Source organism: Leucoraja erinacea, chromosome 33 (genome assembly GCF_028641065.1).
Source record: "Leucoraja erinacea ecotype New England chromosome 33, Leri_hhj_1, whole genome shotgun sequence".
Classification (NCBI taxonomy): Eukaryota; Metazoa; Chordata; class Chondrichthyes; order Rajiformes; family Rajidae; genus Leucoraja; species Leucoraja erinaceus.
In genome coordinates this window covers 22,789,099-22,805,897 of record NC_073409.1, presented here as the reverse complement: position 1 = coordinate 22,805,897, position 16,799 = coordinate 22,789,099, and the positions used below count along the sequence as shown (strand labels likewise).

Below are 16,799 nucleotides of genomic sequence, written 5' to 3'. Positions count from 1 at the left end.
GCTTTAACATCGGGAGATGGTGTAGTTTGTTGGTAGGTTACTTAAATGTGGAATATCCAATCATTATACTGCTGGGTTGTAAGCTATTCAAGGGGAATATGAGATGCTGTTCCTCCAGTTTGCATGTGGCCTCACTCTGCCAATGGAGGAGGCCCCGGACAGAAAGGTCAGTGTGGGAATGAGAACTGGGAGATAGAGTCAAAGATTCATAGTGATACAGCTCGGAAACAGGCCCTTCGGCCCAACTTGCCCACACTGGCCAACATGACCCAGCTACACGTCCAATCTGCCTACATTTGGAACATATCTCTCCAAATCTGACATATCCATGTACCTGTCTAACTGTTTCTTAAACGTTGGAATAGTCCCAGCCTCAACAACCTCCTTTGGCAGCTTGTTCCATACACCCACCACCCTCTGTGCGAGAAAGTTACCCCTCAGATTCCTGTTAAATATTTTCCCCTTCATCTTAAACCTATCTGGTCGTCGATTCCCCTACTCTGGGCAAGAGATTCTGTGCATCTACCCGATCTATTCCTGTCATGATTTTATATACCTCTATAAGATCGTCGCTCATCCTCCTGCGCTTCAAGGAATAAAGTCCCAGCATACTCAACTCCCTATAGCTCAGACTCTCTAGACCTGCTGATGATACAAAAGTTTGTGGTTTTGCAGATAGTGAAGATGGTTGTGAAAGGTTGCAGCAGGATCTGGATCGATTGGCTAGGTGGGCGGAGGAATGTTTGATGGAATTTAATACAGAGAAATGTGAGGTGTTGCATTTTGGGATGTCGAACAAGGGCAGGACCTACACAGTAAATGGTAGGCCTCTGGGGAGTGTTATAGAGCAGAGGGATCTAGGAGTACAAGTGCATGGTTCTTTGAAGGTCGAGTCACAGGTTGATAAGGTGGTCAAAACACTTTTGGGACTTTGGCCTTCAACAGTCTGAGTATTGAGTATAGAAGTTGGGAGGTCATGTTGCAGTTGTATAAGACGTTGATGAGACCGCATTTAGAATATTGAGTTCAGTTCTGGGCACCATGTTATAGGAATATATTGTCAAGCTTGAAAAGGTTCACAAAAGATTTATGAGGGTGTTGCCAGGATTAGAGGGTGTGAGCTATAGGGAGAGGTTGAGTAGGCTGGGTCTCTATTCCATGGAGCGCAGGAGGACGAGGGGAGATACTTTCAAGAGAGAGACAGATAGGGCTCTAAAAAGATAGCGGAGACAGGGCATATGGGGAGGCAGGAACAGGGTACTGATTGGGGATGATCAGCCATGATCACATTGAATTGCGGTCTGGCTCGAAGGCCAAATGGCTTCCTCCTGCATCTACTGTCTGTTGTCTATTGCCTATCTTATAGATGTGTACAAAATCACGAGACGAATAGATTGGGTAGATGCACAGTCTTTTGCCTAGAGTAAAGGAATCGAGGACCAAAGGACATAGGTTCAAGGTGAAGGGGAAAAGATTTAAGAAGAATCCGAGGGGTAACATTTTCACACAAAGGGTGGTGGGTGTATGGAACAAGCTGCAGAGGAGGTAGTTGAGGCTGGGACTATTCCAACATATAATAATAATAATAATAATAATAATAATAATAATAATAATAATAATAATAATAATAATAATATATTTTATTGTCATTGCACATAAGTGCAACGAGATTTGGTATGCAGCTTCCATCCGATGTCATACTAAAGTAACTAATAATATTTAGATTTAGATACCCCGAGAAACATGGTTTGTAAAAAATAACATTACAACAGTAAAACAGTTCAAACAGACTAAAGAGCAGATGTGTCTGTGCAACGTGACCATCCGAGGAAGACCCAGGGGGGGTGGGGGGCACTCAGCAGGGCCGGTTCAGAGCCGCTATAGCTCTGGGAATGAACCTGTTCCTGAGTCTGGAGGTTCGGGCGCAGAAGGCCTTGTAACGTCTGCCGGAGGGAAGTAGTTCGAACAGTCCATTACAAGGGTGTGAGGAGTCTTTATGGATGCTGATGGCCTTCCTGAGGCACCGTGTGTGGTAGATGCCCTCCAAGGCTGGTAGCTGTGTCCCAATGATCTTCTGTGCTCTGTGGACGACGCACTGAAGAGCTCTCCTCTCCGCATCCGTGCAGCTGAGATACCGCACAGAGATGCCATACGCTAATATGCTCTCTGTGGTGCAGCGGTAGAAGGTTGACAGAAGCTGTTGGGGCCGACGAGTCTTTTTTAATGTTCTCAGGAAGAACAGTCATTGCTGTGCCTTTGACCAGCGCAGCGGTGTTGGTGGACCATGTGAGGTCCTCTGAAATGTGAGTGCCCAGAAACAGTTTGACTGGTACATGGTTAGGACAGGTTTGGAGAAATGTGGACAATGGGAGGTGAGACTGGTATAGAAACATAGAAAATAGATACAGGAGGAGGCCATTCGGCCTTTCGAGCCAGCACCGCCATTCATTGTGATCATGGCTGATCGTCCATAATGTATGCAGACACGATGTCTGTATACATGTAAAAAGATTTATTTATTGAAATCAAATTCTATGTCGCTCTTCCAGGGAGATGCTAACTGCATTTCGTTGTCTCTGTACTGTACACTGACAATGACAATTAAAGTTGAATCTGAATCTGAATCTGAATCAATAACCCGTGCCTGCCTTCTACCCATATCCCTTGATTCCAATAGCCCCTAGAACTCTCTCTTAAGGCCCTGTCCCACTTACGTGTCCTTGGCATGCAAATTACACAACCTCGTGGTCGCGTTGAGGCCGGTCCCACTAAGAAGCATGGAGGGGTATGTAGTTGTGTGCGGGGATCTGAACTTTTTGTAGTGAACAAAATCTTCGCGCGCTAACAGCTTGTCGCATAACTGACGGGCAAAGCGAGACGGGCCCAAGACCCTGGAGCGAGGCAACTTCTCACCTCCAACTGCAGCAGCAGCAGGCAAACGATCGCCGAACTCGGCCTGGAGCTCATGGCCGTTGCGCTCCGATCCGCCCCCACTTCTCCTCCCAGAGCGGGGCCAAGAAAATTGAAAATGGACACAAAATGCTGCAGTAACTCAGCGGGTGTGTGTGTGTGAGGATACTGAAATCATCTTGTTATGAAGGCCAACATTCCATTAACTTTCTTCACTGCCTGCTGGACCTGTAAGCCAGCTTTCAGTGACCGGTGTACAAGGACGCCCAGGTCTCGCTGCACTTCCCCATTACCTAACCTAACCCCATTGAGTTAATGATCTGCCCCCTTGTTTTTGCTGCAAAAGTGGATAATCTCACATTTATCTACATTATACTGCATCTGCCACGCATCTGCCCACTCACTCAACCTGTCCAGGTCACCCTGCGACCTCCTAACATCCTCTTCATAGTTCACACTGCCACCCAGCTTTGTGTCATCTGCAAACTTACTAGTGTTGCTCCTAATTCCCTCTTCCAAATCATTAATATATATGGTAAACAGTTGCGGCCCCAACACCAAGCCTTGCGGCACTCCACTCGCCACTGCCTGCCATTCTGACAAGGACCCGTTCACTCCTACTCTTTGCTTCCTATCTGCTAACCAATTTTCTGTCCATGTCAACACCCTACCCCCAATACCATGTGCTCTAATTTTAGTCACCAGTCTCCCATGCGGGACCTTATCAAAGGCTTCCTTTCATAAATGCATTTTGACTTGGACATTGAACATTTTTCTGCTATCCAAATGCCCCATTATTACCTCTTTAATAATTGACTCCAACATCTTTCCCACCACCGAAGTCCGGCTAACTGATCTGTAATAACCCGTTTTCTCTCTCGCTCCTTTCTTGAAAAGTGGGATAACATTAGTTACCCTTTAATCCACAGGATCTGATCCTGAATCTATTGAACATTTGAAAATGATCACCAATGCGTCCACTATTTCTAGGGCCACCTCCCTGAGGACCCTGGGATGCAGACCATCAGGCCCAGGGGATTTATCATCCTTCAGTCCCATTAGCCTACCCAATACTATTTCTCGCTTAATGAAAATGTCTTGCAGTTCCTCTACCCACTTAGATCCTCTGTCCTCCAGTACATCTGGGGTATTGTTTGTGTCTGCCTTAGTGAAGACAGATCTGAAGTACCTGTTCAACTCTTCTGCCATTTCCTTGTTACCCATAATAATTTCACCCATGTCTGCCTTCAAGGGACCCACATTTGACTTTGCTACTCTTTTTCCATCTAAAGAAGCTTTTACTGTCCTTCTTGATGTTCCTGGCCAGCTTCCCTTTGTACTTCATCTTTTCAGCCCGTTTTGCCCATTTTGTTTACTTCTGTTGTCATATGAAAGTTTCCCAATCCTCTGGCTTCTGGCTACTCTTTGCTGTGTTATACATGGTATAGCTTAGACATGTCTGCCAGTGTTGGCAAGTTAGGCTGAAGGGCCTGTTTCCACATTGTATCACTCTTTGACGCTATGACTATGAATAGATAGGGTAGAATTTGAGCCCCACCACAGGGCGTGGAGCCGATTACTTGCCTGGGATCAACGCTCCAACCCGCGGCCTGCGGACCTTAACGTCAAGGAGCTTGCAGTCTTGGGAGGGACCGAGTCGGGAAGCTCCAAAAAAGCACGATGTTTGACTCGCCCTGACCCGTATTGAGATCTCCCGATGAGTGGGAGCTGAGAGTCCCCTCCGATGATTGCCCCCACCAGGATGCCCGCTGCCGGCTACGGGATTAACATCGTCCCGTCAACGGTTAGAGGCCCCGGACCACTAGAGGACAAAGAAGGGAGAGATTGAACTTTTTTTCACCTTCCTCACAGTGAGGAATGTGGAGGAGTCACTGTGGTGGATGTTCATGTTAAAATGTATTTTGTGTGTTCTGTTGGTTTTTATTAGTATGTCTGTATGGCAAATCTATTTCCGCGTATGTTGCGAAACGTACTTGGCTAATAAAGTAAGTATGAGTATGAGTGTGTGTAGGATAGTGTTAGTGTGCAGGGCTCACTGGTCAGACCGGACATGATAGACTGAAGGGCCTGTTTCTGTGCTGTATCTCTAAACTAAACTAAACTAAATTAAAAGTTGTGGGCAGAGAGAATTAACTGATTCAACATCACAAATCGTATGACAGAGTGGAGCTGTCGCTACTCCTGACATTGTCTGGGTAACCGTATCTTATTTCTCCCAGTGCCAAGTAAGAGGTTGTCATTGGGAACAGCTTACAAGGAATTTCTGCTCTAAAGTTGCTGGAAGGACAAGGGGGTTATAGTTATACACAGAGGTCAACAGCTGTCTGTGGATTTTAAATCAATTCTACAATGGTGTACTAAATGTGTTTCTCGTGATAATGCACTCGGGTCTGTAATGGATTTTGAATTAGCCCTGGTCTGCCTCATTGCACCCGTGGAATAGCTTGCAAGATAGATTATAACGCAGGGCATAAGGCGGCTGAGGATGGATCTGCTGCTGACTATTGACAGGACCTCAGATTGCAAAACCATCCCATGCACCAGAACACTGGGTCCGGGCACCCTCCCACATCGGGTGTGTGGTCAATGGGGACAAGTCAGTGTGTGTGTGTGTGTGTGTGTGTGTGTGTGTGTGTGTGTGTGTGTGTGTGTGTGTGTGTGTGTGTGTGTGTGTGTGTGTGTGTGTGTGTGTGTGTGTGTGTGTGTGTGCGCGCGCGCAGGTGTATGTGCGTGCGGTGTGTTGTGTGTGTATATGTGTGTGTATGTGTGCATGTGTGTGTGTGTGTGCTGGTGTGTGTGTGTGCTGGTGTGTGTGCATGCTGGTGTGTGTGTACGTGCATGTGTATATGTGTGTGTGTACGTGCATGTGTGTGTACGTGCTGGTGTGTTTGTGTGTGTGTATGCATGCGTGTGTACGTGCGTGTGCACGTGCATGTGTGTGTGTGGGAATGTGTGTGTGTGTAAGTGTGTGTGTGTGTATGTGTGTTTGTGTATGTGTGTGTGTGTATGTGTGCGTACGTGCGTGTGTTTGTGTTTGCGTGTGTGTGTGTTTGTACATGTGTGTGTGCATGTTTGTGTGTGTGTGTGCATGTGTGCATGTGTGCGTGTGTGTGTGCATGTGTGTGTTAGTGTGTGTGTGTTTGTGTTTGTGAAAGCAAATGGCCTGTTGGCCTTCATAACAAGAGGAGTTTAGTATAGGAGCAAAGAGGTCCTTCTGCAGTTGCACAGGGCCCTAGTGAGACCACACCTGGTGTATTGTGTGCTGTTTTGGTCTCCTAATTTGAGAAAGAACATTCTTGCTGTTGAGGGAGTAGCGTAGGTTCACCAGGTTAATTCCTGGGATGGCGGGACTGTCATAAGTTGATAGAATGGAGCGGCTAGGCTTGTATACTCTTGAGTTTAGAAGGCTGAGAGGGGATCTTATTGAAATATAAGATTATTTTAAGGGTTGGACACGCTGGAGGCAGGAAACATGTTCCCAATGTTGGGGGAGTCCAGAAACAGGGGCCACAGTTTACGAATAATGGGTAAGCCATTTAGAACGGGGATGAGGAAAAACGTTTCACACAGAGGGTAGTGAATCTGTGGCATTATCTACCTCAGAAGGCAGTGGAGGCCAATTGTCTGTGTGCTTTCAAGACAGAGTTGGATAGAGTTCTTAAAGATAGTGGAGTCAGGGGATATGGGGAGAAGGCAGGAACAGGGTACTGATTGTGGATAATGAGCCATGATCACAGTGAATGGCGGTGCTTGCTCGAACGTTTGAATGGCCTACTGCTGCATCTATTGTCTATTATCTATTGTGTGTGTGTGTTTGTGTGTGTTATGTGAGTGAGTGCGTGTGTGTGTGTGTGTGTGCATGTGTGTGTGTGTGTGTGTGTGTGAGTGTGTGAGTATGCGTGGGTGTCTGTATTTGTGTGTGTGTAATTATGCTCTCTACAGCTTACCCACGTAGTCTAGTTCACTAAAAACACTGAGTAAAGCACTGGATCAACTAACTCTGTATTCTCACTCACACAAACAAACTTCCTATACAATACCTAACCACACCGCGGGTCAGATCCTTGTCTCTACTCATGCGAGCAGACACCTCCAGCAAGTCAGCATGGTGCCAAGTGCTCCCCCAGAAGATCGGCTCCGATCCATGTGGTGTCCCTCTTTTATAGGGCATCGGACCTGTGGCGCGAAACTATATGGGGAGGTGGGCAGCCCCTACAAGCCAATCTCAAATATCAATCATATACAGTTATTGACAGTTCCCTAACCCAATCACAAGTGCCCCTTTACACTGTTTCCACATAAGCTTCTAGTTGGAAGACAGTCCACCAAAGTAAAGAAACATTTCCCCAGGTAGTATAAACAATTTGAACAAGGCCCCACACTTTCACCAATCACAAACACTCTGCAACATAATAGTAAGATTAAACGAGAACTTACCAGTTTGAAGTTTGATCTGTATTTTATGAGGAGTTACGATGAGGGATTACGTGAAGAAGCCCGCTTCCACGCATGCGTGTCATACTTCAAAGCAGCGGTGTGAGGTCACAGGAACCTATAATGATCTAACATAGTAAGATTACCAAAGAGATACCAGTTTTTGATATGATCATAAGAGGGTGGGAGCGGAGGGCACGTAATCCCTCATCGTAACTCCTCATAAAATACAGATCAAACTTCAAACTGGTAAGTTCTCGTTTAATCTTACTATTTTACTTCGGAGTCACGTGAGTGACTACGTGAAGATTTCAAAGCTCTGTGACCTCATGCCGTGGAACGAGTCCATGCTTCACAAACTGCCTTGGGTATTGGGAGAGAGCATCATTAGTAATTTTAAACACAATTATACAAAGAGTTGTGTGGTATAACGAAAAAATATATAACATTTTTTAAAAATTTGAGAATCATAGCCCTGTAACCTTTCGGGCAAATTATTTTGTTGAACATAAAATGTTTTCTTAATACAATGATGGCTCCAAAAAATAACTGGTTTATTATAAAACCTGTGGAAAACCCTTTTTTAATGACCATCCTGCCATTCTGAGGATTTGGTCTGTGGGTACCTGTACAATTTTTGCTGCGGATGTTGCTGCAGCCCTGGTGGAATGAGAGTTAAAACATTAGTGTCTATTTCTGCCATTTTTAGGACCTATTTGAGCCACCTTGATATAGTTTGAGTCATGACCCTTTCATGCAGTTTCTTGTAAGAGATAAACAACTCCATTCTCTGACCTCGAATGTTCTTAGTATATTCTATGTATTGTTAGATGTGTCTTGCTATACAGTCGTTTGCCATATGGGTGTACCATAAATTCAAACACTTGACCCGAGGAACCTGATCTGTTTTCTTTTATTAAATCCTGTATGACAACACCAGTTTCTCGGTGAGATGATCAGGGAGTCCAGGCTCAGTTTGCTTAATGGCTGGACTTGTTGTGCGGTAAATAACACCATGAGCATAACCATCTTCCTGGACTGTTACTGAAGTGACAACGCTGTTATGAGCTACAGGCTCCTCAGCATGTTGAGAAACGACACCCACGTCCCAGATTTCGGAGTACCTGGTTTTCTTACCAGGGGTGCGTTTCCACCGCGTGCCGCTCCGTTCCTTGTGATAGGTAATTGGAGAGTGCACTTGTGGCACTATTGAAGGCACTGTAGCTCCATCGATTATCCTAATGGAGGCTTGTAAAAATTCCAATACGGCCAGAATGTTCTTGGCCTTTTGGTCGAGATTGTTGTCCAAGCAGTATATGCCCCATTTCTTGATGTGTCCAAGGTACTGCTTCCGTGTTGACAGTCTTAGTGCAGATGAGATGAGATTCATCGTCCTGTCTGACAGTGTAGTGGGTCTGTTAGACTCTACAAATCAATAAATCCATAGTGTTATGGCATGGATGACTGCCTCCAGTCACTGGATAAATCAATAATTTTTTGGCAATGTTCATAGGGAACATGGTTCTAACACCATCCCCTGTAAGACTGAAATACCATGATTGAGAAGGTCAGTCGGGTACTCTGAAAATTCCAGATGCCGAGTGTGGTTGAATTATCCCTAGTACCCCAATGATGGGTCCGAACGGGGGAAAACCTCACCCTATGGCTTATTTACATAACAATGCCAAGCTGGTTTACGAATTTTAGTACATAATAATGGGGCTAATGATTGCCCCTTATGTAAGCTCTATATTGCCAAAGTTCCTCTATTGAGTCAATGCCTGCCATATAGAAACCCACAACTGACACCAAGTCTATATCAATAATAAGAGCATCCATCTTAAAATGAATATCTAAAACAAATGTGTTTAGGGTTAAAATCAATGATAATCCTGCAACCCTACTCTATCTTATATTTAATAAATATGTTCAATCCCATCTTTTGTGTACAATTCTTGTAGCACCATGTGGGTTTTAGATTGTTTGGTTTATGTAAGGACAAAATGCCCTTCTGGTGTATGATGTACTGTGGTTAATGGGATGAGAAAAACCCTATCAGATAACCCTGAATACTGCTGAGATTATATGAATCTGTAGTGATTATATACCATACATAACTGTAGTGTTGCAACCTCCCCTACCCTCGTAGGTCCCTATTTTAACAGAAGAAAACCCCACCCACCTACCTCCCTGGTTACCGGTGGTTTTGTTATTTACTTGGTTTTTTGAAAATAAGGTTCTGGTTTAATATTTCTTGTTCGGGGTTGTGTGGGAGGTTGAGGCTTCCGCATCTTCCAGGGTGGCCGCCCTGGCCATACCCTAAAACGGATCCTGCAGGTTATATTGATTTCTGACACTGCTACTGGTATGAGCCACATTTTTTATGGCCTTGCCTGTGGCTGGTATCATGCTCCAAAATAGGCCCTTGCGCTGGCCTTGATGAGCCCCAGTGTCTTGGCTTAGTCCACACACGGTTTTTATTTGCAAATGGTAGCATTTTTGGGGTCCTAGTGCTGGCTGAATGGCCGCCTTCCACGTGTAGTTCAGGTTATATTGCATATTATTAAACAGATCTAGTGCGTCTTGATGGTCTTTGGTTACCTACGTTTAGTCCAGGGTGCTGGTGTGTGCTATGATGCCTTCCGTCAATCCCTTGAAGGTTCTCTGGATCTTGAGGTCCTGGTTCCTGATGTTCGTCCATATGCTGCCAAATGCATTGGTTTACACTGGGCACCTGTAATGCCTCACCGTTGCCAGGTGGCAGATGTCTGGCCAGTGTTTGTAAATTTTTCTTGTTGGCGTTTGTGGCCAGACATATAGTAATACTATTGCCATCCTGGATCCAAGTCTACCCATGTTTGACTTGGCTAAAGTAATCGGCCACCATGTCCAGCAGAGTCCCTGCTGTGTTAGGATCATGGGACGCTGTATTACCAGGCTCTGGCCCATCAGGGTCCTGCCTACTCTTTTTTATAGAGTTAGAGATCTCTAGGGTCCCGCACGGGGTACCCATGTGGGGCTTAACTGCTGCCCACTTGTCTTATGTTCTGCGGACCCCTCTTGCAGGTCAGCCCAGAACTGACCCACAGTGCTCCCCTCTGATGGGGTAGAAGCATTGTGCAGCCCTCAAAGAGGTACTGCTGTGGTTTTATCACGTTGGAGCAAGGCTCCATACACCGCTTCTTCCCGCTCCAGCCCTCTCGGGCACTGGTTGCCGGCGGTTTTATGCAAAGTCGGACCCTTCCGAGTCCACTACCTTGTTTGATTTGTGTCTAGCCTACCGCTCGGTCACATGGATCTGGCCGGTGCGGGGCCGACATCGGGCACAGCTGATCCCACTACGGTTGATCCAAGTGCCGCTGGCTGCTGCTGGCTGCCCGCTGTTCCATGGTCCTCCTTCTCCAGTTTTGTCCTTCCTTCCGTGAAGTGGATATGGCCGGTGTGGAGGATAACTGGCACAGCTGCTTCCATCTATTCCTTTAACCTGACTTCAACGCTCTCAGCACTCCTGGCTGCTCCTTTATCTTAGACCCCTGGGACCCACCCCCGTACTGACGGTACTGGTCCCCTATGGTCGTTGCAGCCGGTCAACCCCACTCTAATGCCCTCAATTCTGGGCACTCCTACTTATATGGTCCTTAGATAAGGGACATATAAGACATTAAAACTGATGATAACAGCTACTATAGTTTTTATATAATATATATAGTCCCTAGATAAGGGGTGTATCAGATATTAAACTGATAAGAACAGATACTACACTTGATCTTAGCCAAAAAGCCGAGAAGCGATTATTGTAACTAAAACCCCGCTGGGACCGATCCTGGTACTCACATACTGGTCCCTTGTAGTAGATTGCAGCCAGTCAACTGCAAAGTCCTTTGCTGCCGAGAAATGAACTTTCTCACCATGCTGGAGCGAAGTTGGGCACAGGTGTTTTTACCCCTCCGGGAATCGATGTGCCCATGCTGCTCCTGCCGTTGCCAGCTCCTCACGAAGTGCCAGCTGCCACTGCTGCTGCCTGTGCTACTGCAACTGCCGGCTGCCACTGCTGCTGCCGCTGCCGCTGCTGCTGCTACTGCCGCTCCTCCGCGGTTCTCCCGCCGGCCTTCTGCACCTTACATGGACCTGGTCCATGTCTGCACCTAGAAAGGTAAGTTGAAGGAAACGCAGGGTCTCTTACCTGCTGTTCCCGACTTTCCTTCTCCCGCCGGTGACCGTCGTTCCCTGTGTCGGGTTCGAGCCGCTTGGACCGACCCCGGTGTTCACGGGCCTGGTCCTTCGCGGCAGTTCCGCAGCCGGTAACCCCGGCTGTTCCTATAGATCCCCTGGACCCTGGGCCTTACCTTGTGAACAAGGTTTTCAGCCCGAACGTCCCGTTCCGACTCCATAAGTGCCGCTGCACTCGCTGAGCGTTTCGAGCCCCGGTACCGCTGGTCCGAGCTGTCTGTCCCGCAGCCTCTGCGCTGGCTGCTAGCGACTGGTCCCAAGTCAGTCTCGTTTGAGACTGGCATAGGGACCTTTTTTACTTTGCTTCCCGCCCGGCCGAGAGGTGAATTTTGCCGGTGCGGGAGCAAAGTCGGGCTCAGGTTGTTCCCCTCCAGGGAAACTCGTGCTGTTGCTGCTGCTGGCTGCTCGCCCTCCACGGGTCTCCCCGCCGGCTTTCCGCAGCCACCTAAAAGTAAGTAGTAAAAAGGAACGCAGAGTCTCTTACCTGCTGTTCCCGACTTTCAAATCTCCCGCTTGGGGAACGCCGTTCCCCCCTGTGTGACTCGTTGCAATGCGTGTAGCGATATGACACGCATGCGTGGAAGCGGGCTTCTTCACGTAGTCACTCACGTGACTCCGAAGTAAAATTAACAATACTCTACAACACCGGCACGGACTTGTAGGGCCGAGATGGCCTGTTTCCGTGTTGTAATTGTTATATGGTTATATGGTTATTATAACACCCCATCCTATGACCAATCCTGATCATGCATTTGCAAACCTGCTCAGCTCTTCTGCAAAATCCTCATACGTATTAACAATAAGAAGGACAACTGGACCTCACCTTATCCTCAACCTCCTCCCAGTGTCCAGACATCGTGGAGCCATAAATCATAGCTATACAATGTTCACAGAAAGAGAACAAGCAGGCTTTGCAAATACAGAGATTCCCCATTTTGTGATATCGTTTATTTGGCCAATATTATCATTCGTCCCTTTTATCATTTATGATAACCATCTTATCATTGATGATAATCAAAACACAATAGTAACTCTTCACTCTAGCAGATATCATAACAGGAACATGCTGATGTAATCTCTCAGAATTTCATCAACCTTCCCGAGTTTTCATGGGCGTAGCTTCATGATTCCTGTCTGATGAGTCTTCACCTCCCGAGTTTTCATGAGCGCAAATCCCCTCCATCCATCCTATCTGGTGCATCTGTCTTTGTCTCGTCATAGAGTATGATGTTTCTGAGAAAATCTGGAATAAAATAAGTTAGCAGCCTACTCTCCGACTGATACTCTTGCAATGATGGAGATGCACCCATGCATTTATACCTTCTACGTTGACTGCTGTTGGAGTTATAACCATATAACCATATAACAATTACAGCACGGAAACAGGCCATCTCGGCCCTACAAGTCCATGCCGAACAAATTTTTTTCCCCTTAGTCCCACCTGCCTGCACTCGTACCATAACCCTCCATTCCCTTCTCATCCATATGCCTATCCAATTTATTTTTAAATGATACCAATGAACCTGCCGACACCACTTCCACTGGGAGCTCATTCCACACCGCCACCACTCTCTGCGTAAAGAAGTTCCCCCTCATATTACCCCTAAACTTCTGTCCCTTAATTCTGAAGTCATGTCCTCTTGTTTGAATCTTCCCTATTCTCAAAGGGAAAAGCTTGTCCACATCAACTCTGTCTATCCCTCTCATCATTTTAAAGACCTCTATCAGGTCCCCCCTTAACCTTCTGCGCTCCAAAGAATAAAGCCCTAACTTGTTCAACCTTTCTCTGTAACTTAGTTGCTGAAACCCAGGCAACATTCTAGTAAATCTCCTCTGTACTCTCTCTATTTTGTTGACATCCTTCCTATAATTTGGCGACCAAAATTGTACACCATACTCCAGATTTGGCCTCACCAATGCCTTGTACAATTTTAACATTACATCCCAGCTTCTATACTCAATGCTCTGATTTATAAAGGCTAGCATACCAAAAGCTTTCTTTACCACCCTATCTATATGAGATTCCACCTTCAAGGAACTATGCACGGTTATACCCAGATCCCTCTGTTCAACTGTATTCTTCAATTCCCTACCATTTACCATGTACGTCCTATTTTGATTTGTCCTGCCAAGGTGTAGCACCTCACATTTATCAGCATTAAACTCCATCTGCCATCTTTCAGCCCATTTTTCCAAATGGCCTAAATCACTCTGTAGACTTTGGAAATCCTCTTCATTATCCACAACACCCCCTATCTTGGTATCATCTGCATACTTACTAATCCAATTTACCACACCTTCATCCAGATCATTGATGTACATGACAAACAACAAAGGACCCAACACAGATCCCTGAGGCACCCCACTAGTCACCTGCCTCCAACCCGATAAACAGCCATCCACCATTACCCTCTGGCTTCTCCCATTCAGCCACTGTTGAATCCATCTTGCTATTCCTGCATTTATACCCAACAGTTGAACCTTCTTAACCAACCTTCCATGAGGAACCTTGTCAAAGGCCTTACTAAAGTCCATATAGACAACATCCACTGCTTTACCCTCGTCAATTTCCCTAGTAACCTCTTCAAAAAATTCAAGAAGATTAGTCAAACATGACCTTCCAGGCACAAATCCATGTTGACTGTTCCTAATCAGACCCTGTTTATCTAGATGCTTATATATATTGTCTCTAAGTATCTTTTCCATTAATTTGCCCACCACTGAAGTCAAACTAACAGGTCTATAATTGCTAGGTTTACTCTTAGAACCCTTTTTTAAACAATGGAACAACATGCGCAGTACGCCAATCCTCGGGGACTATTCCCGTTTCTAATGACATTTGAAATATTTCTGTCATAGCCCCGGCTATTTCTACACTAACTTCCCTCAATGTCCTAGGGAATATCCTGTCAGGACCTGGAGACTTATCCACTTTTATATTTTTCAAAAGTGTCAGTACTTCTTTTACTTTGAACCTCATAGTATCCATAGCTACTCTACTAGTTTCCCTTACCTCACATAATTCAATATCCTTCTCCTTGGTGAATACCGAAGAAAATAAATTGTTCAATATCTCCCCCATCTCTTTTGGCTCTGCAGATAGCTGTCCACTCTGTCTCTCCAATGGACCAATTTTATCCCTCCTTATCCTTTTGCTATTAATATAGCTGTAGAAACCCTTTGGATTGACTTTCACCTTACTTGCCAAAGCATCCTCATATCTTCTTTTAGCTTTTCTAATTTCTTTCTTAAGATTCTTTTTACATTCCTTATACTCCTCAAGCACCTCATTTACTTCATGCTGCCTATAATTATTGTAGATCTCCCTCTTTTTCCGAACAAGATGTCCAATTTCCCTTGAAAACCAGGGCTCTTTCCAATTTTTACTGTTTCCTTTCAGCCGAACAGGAACATAAAGATTCTGTACTCTTAAAATTTCCCCTTTAAATGTCCTCCATTTCTCTTCTACATCTTTCCCATAAAACAAAATGTCCCAGTTCACTCCTTTTAAATCATCTCGCATCACATCAAAGTTAGCCTTTCTCCAATCAAAAATCTCAACCCTAGGTCCAGTTCTGACCCTCTCCATAGTTATATTGAAACTAATGGTATTGTGATCACTGGACCCGAAGTGCTCCCCAACGCATACCTCCGCCACCTGTCCAGTCTCATTTCCTAACAGGAGGTCCAGCACTGCCCCTCCTCTAGTAGGTACCTCTATGTATTGCTGCAAAAAACTATCCTGCACACATTTTACAAACTCCAACCCATCCAGCCCATTTACAGAATGTGTTTCCCAGTCTATGTGTGGAAAGTTGAAATCTCCCACAATCACTACCTTGTGCTTACTACTAATCTCTGCTATCTCCTTACATATTTGCTCTTCCAGTTCTCGTTCCCCGTTTGGCGGTCTATAATACACCCCTATAAGTGTTGCTACACCTTTCCCACTTCTCAATTCCACCCAAATAGCCTCCCTAGATGAGCCCTCCAATCTATCCTGCCAAAGCACTGCTGTAATATCTTCCCTGACTAGCAATGCAACACCTCCACCTCTTGCCCCTCCAATTCTATCACACCTGAAGCAACGAAATCCTGGAATATTTAGTGCAACCACGTTTCACTGATCGCCACAACATCATACTTCCAGGTGTCTATCCAGACTCTAAGCTCATCCACCTTTCTTACAATGCTCCTAGCATTAAAATATGCTCATTTAAGAAAACCCCCGTCCCTTATTCTCTGTTTATTTCCTTTCTCCTCTTGCGTCCGAGTGCTTCCCATTTCTGCTTCCTGCCTCCCATTCTGTCTACTACCTTTCGCTATTTGAGTCCCTCGCCCCAACCATTCTAGTTTAAAGTCTCCCCAGCTGCCTTTGCAAATTTCCCCGCTAGGATATTGGTCCCCCTCGGGTTCAAGTGCAACCCATCCTTTCTGTACAGGTCCCACCTTCCCCAAAAGAAGTCCCAATGATCCAGGAACTTGAATCCCTGCCCTCTGCACCAGTCTTTCAGCCACGCCTTTATCCCCCACCTCGCTCCATTTCTACTCTCACTGTCGCGTGGCACAGGCAGTAATCCTGAGATTGTTACCTTTTTGGTCCTTTTTCTTAACTCTCCTCCCAACTCCCTAAATCCTCCCTTCAGGACCTCTTCCCTTTTTTTACCTATGTCATTGGTACCTATATGTACCACGACCCCAGGCTCCTCTCCCTCTGATTTAAGGATATCTTGGATGCGTTGAGACACGTCCGAGACCTTGGCACCAGGGAGGCAGACCACCATCCTGGTCTCCCGACTGCGTCCACAGAATCGCCTATCCGACCCCCTAACAATAGAGTCCCCAATTACTATTGCCCTCTTTTTTTCCCTAGCTTTTGGAGCAACAGGGCCAGTCTCTGTGCTGGAGGCCCGTCCGCTGTCACTACCCTCGGGTAGGCTGTCACCCCCATCCGTACTCAAACAGGAGTACTTATTTGCGAGGTGTACCGACATTGGAGTACTCACTCGTTCCTGCCTCTGCCCCTTGCCCTTCCTTAACGTGACCCATATGTCTCTCTCCCGTGGTTTTGGAGTGACCACCTCTCTATAACTCCCCTCTATGACCTCCTCACTCTCCCTGATCAGAGCGAGGTCATCGAGCTGCTGCTCCAGGATCCTAATACGGTCCCTTAGGAGCCCCATCTCGCTGCACATGTGGACATC

General features: G+C 46.0%; 1 pseudogene; it reads right to left on the bottom strand.

Moving 5' to 3' along the window:
- Positions 1 to 11,049: 11,049 nt before the first annotated feature.
- On the bottom strand, positions 11,050 to 11,157 carry LOC129712821 (U2 spliceosomal RNA; annotated as a pseudogene).
- Between the last annotated feature and the right edge of the window lie 5,642 nt (positions 11,158 to 16,799).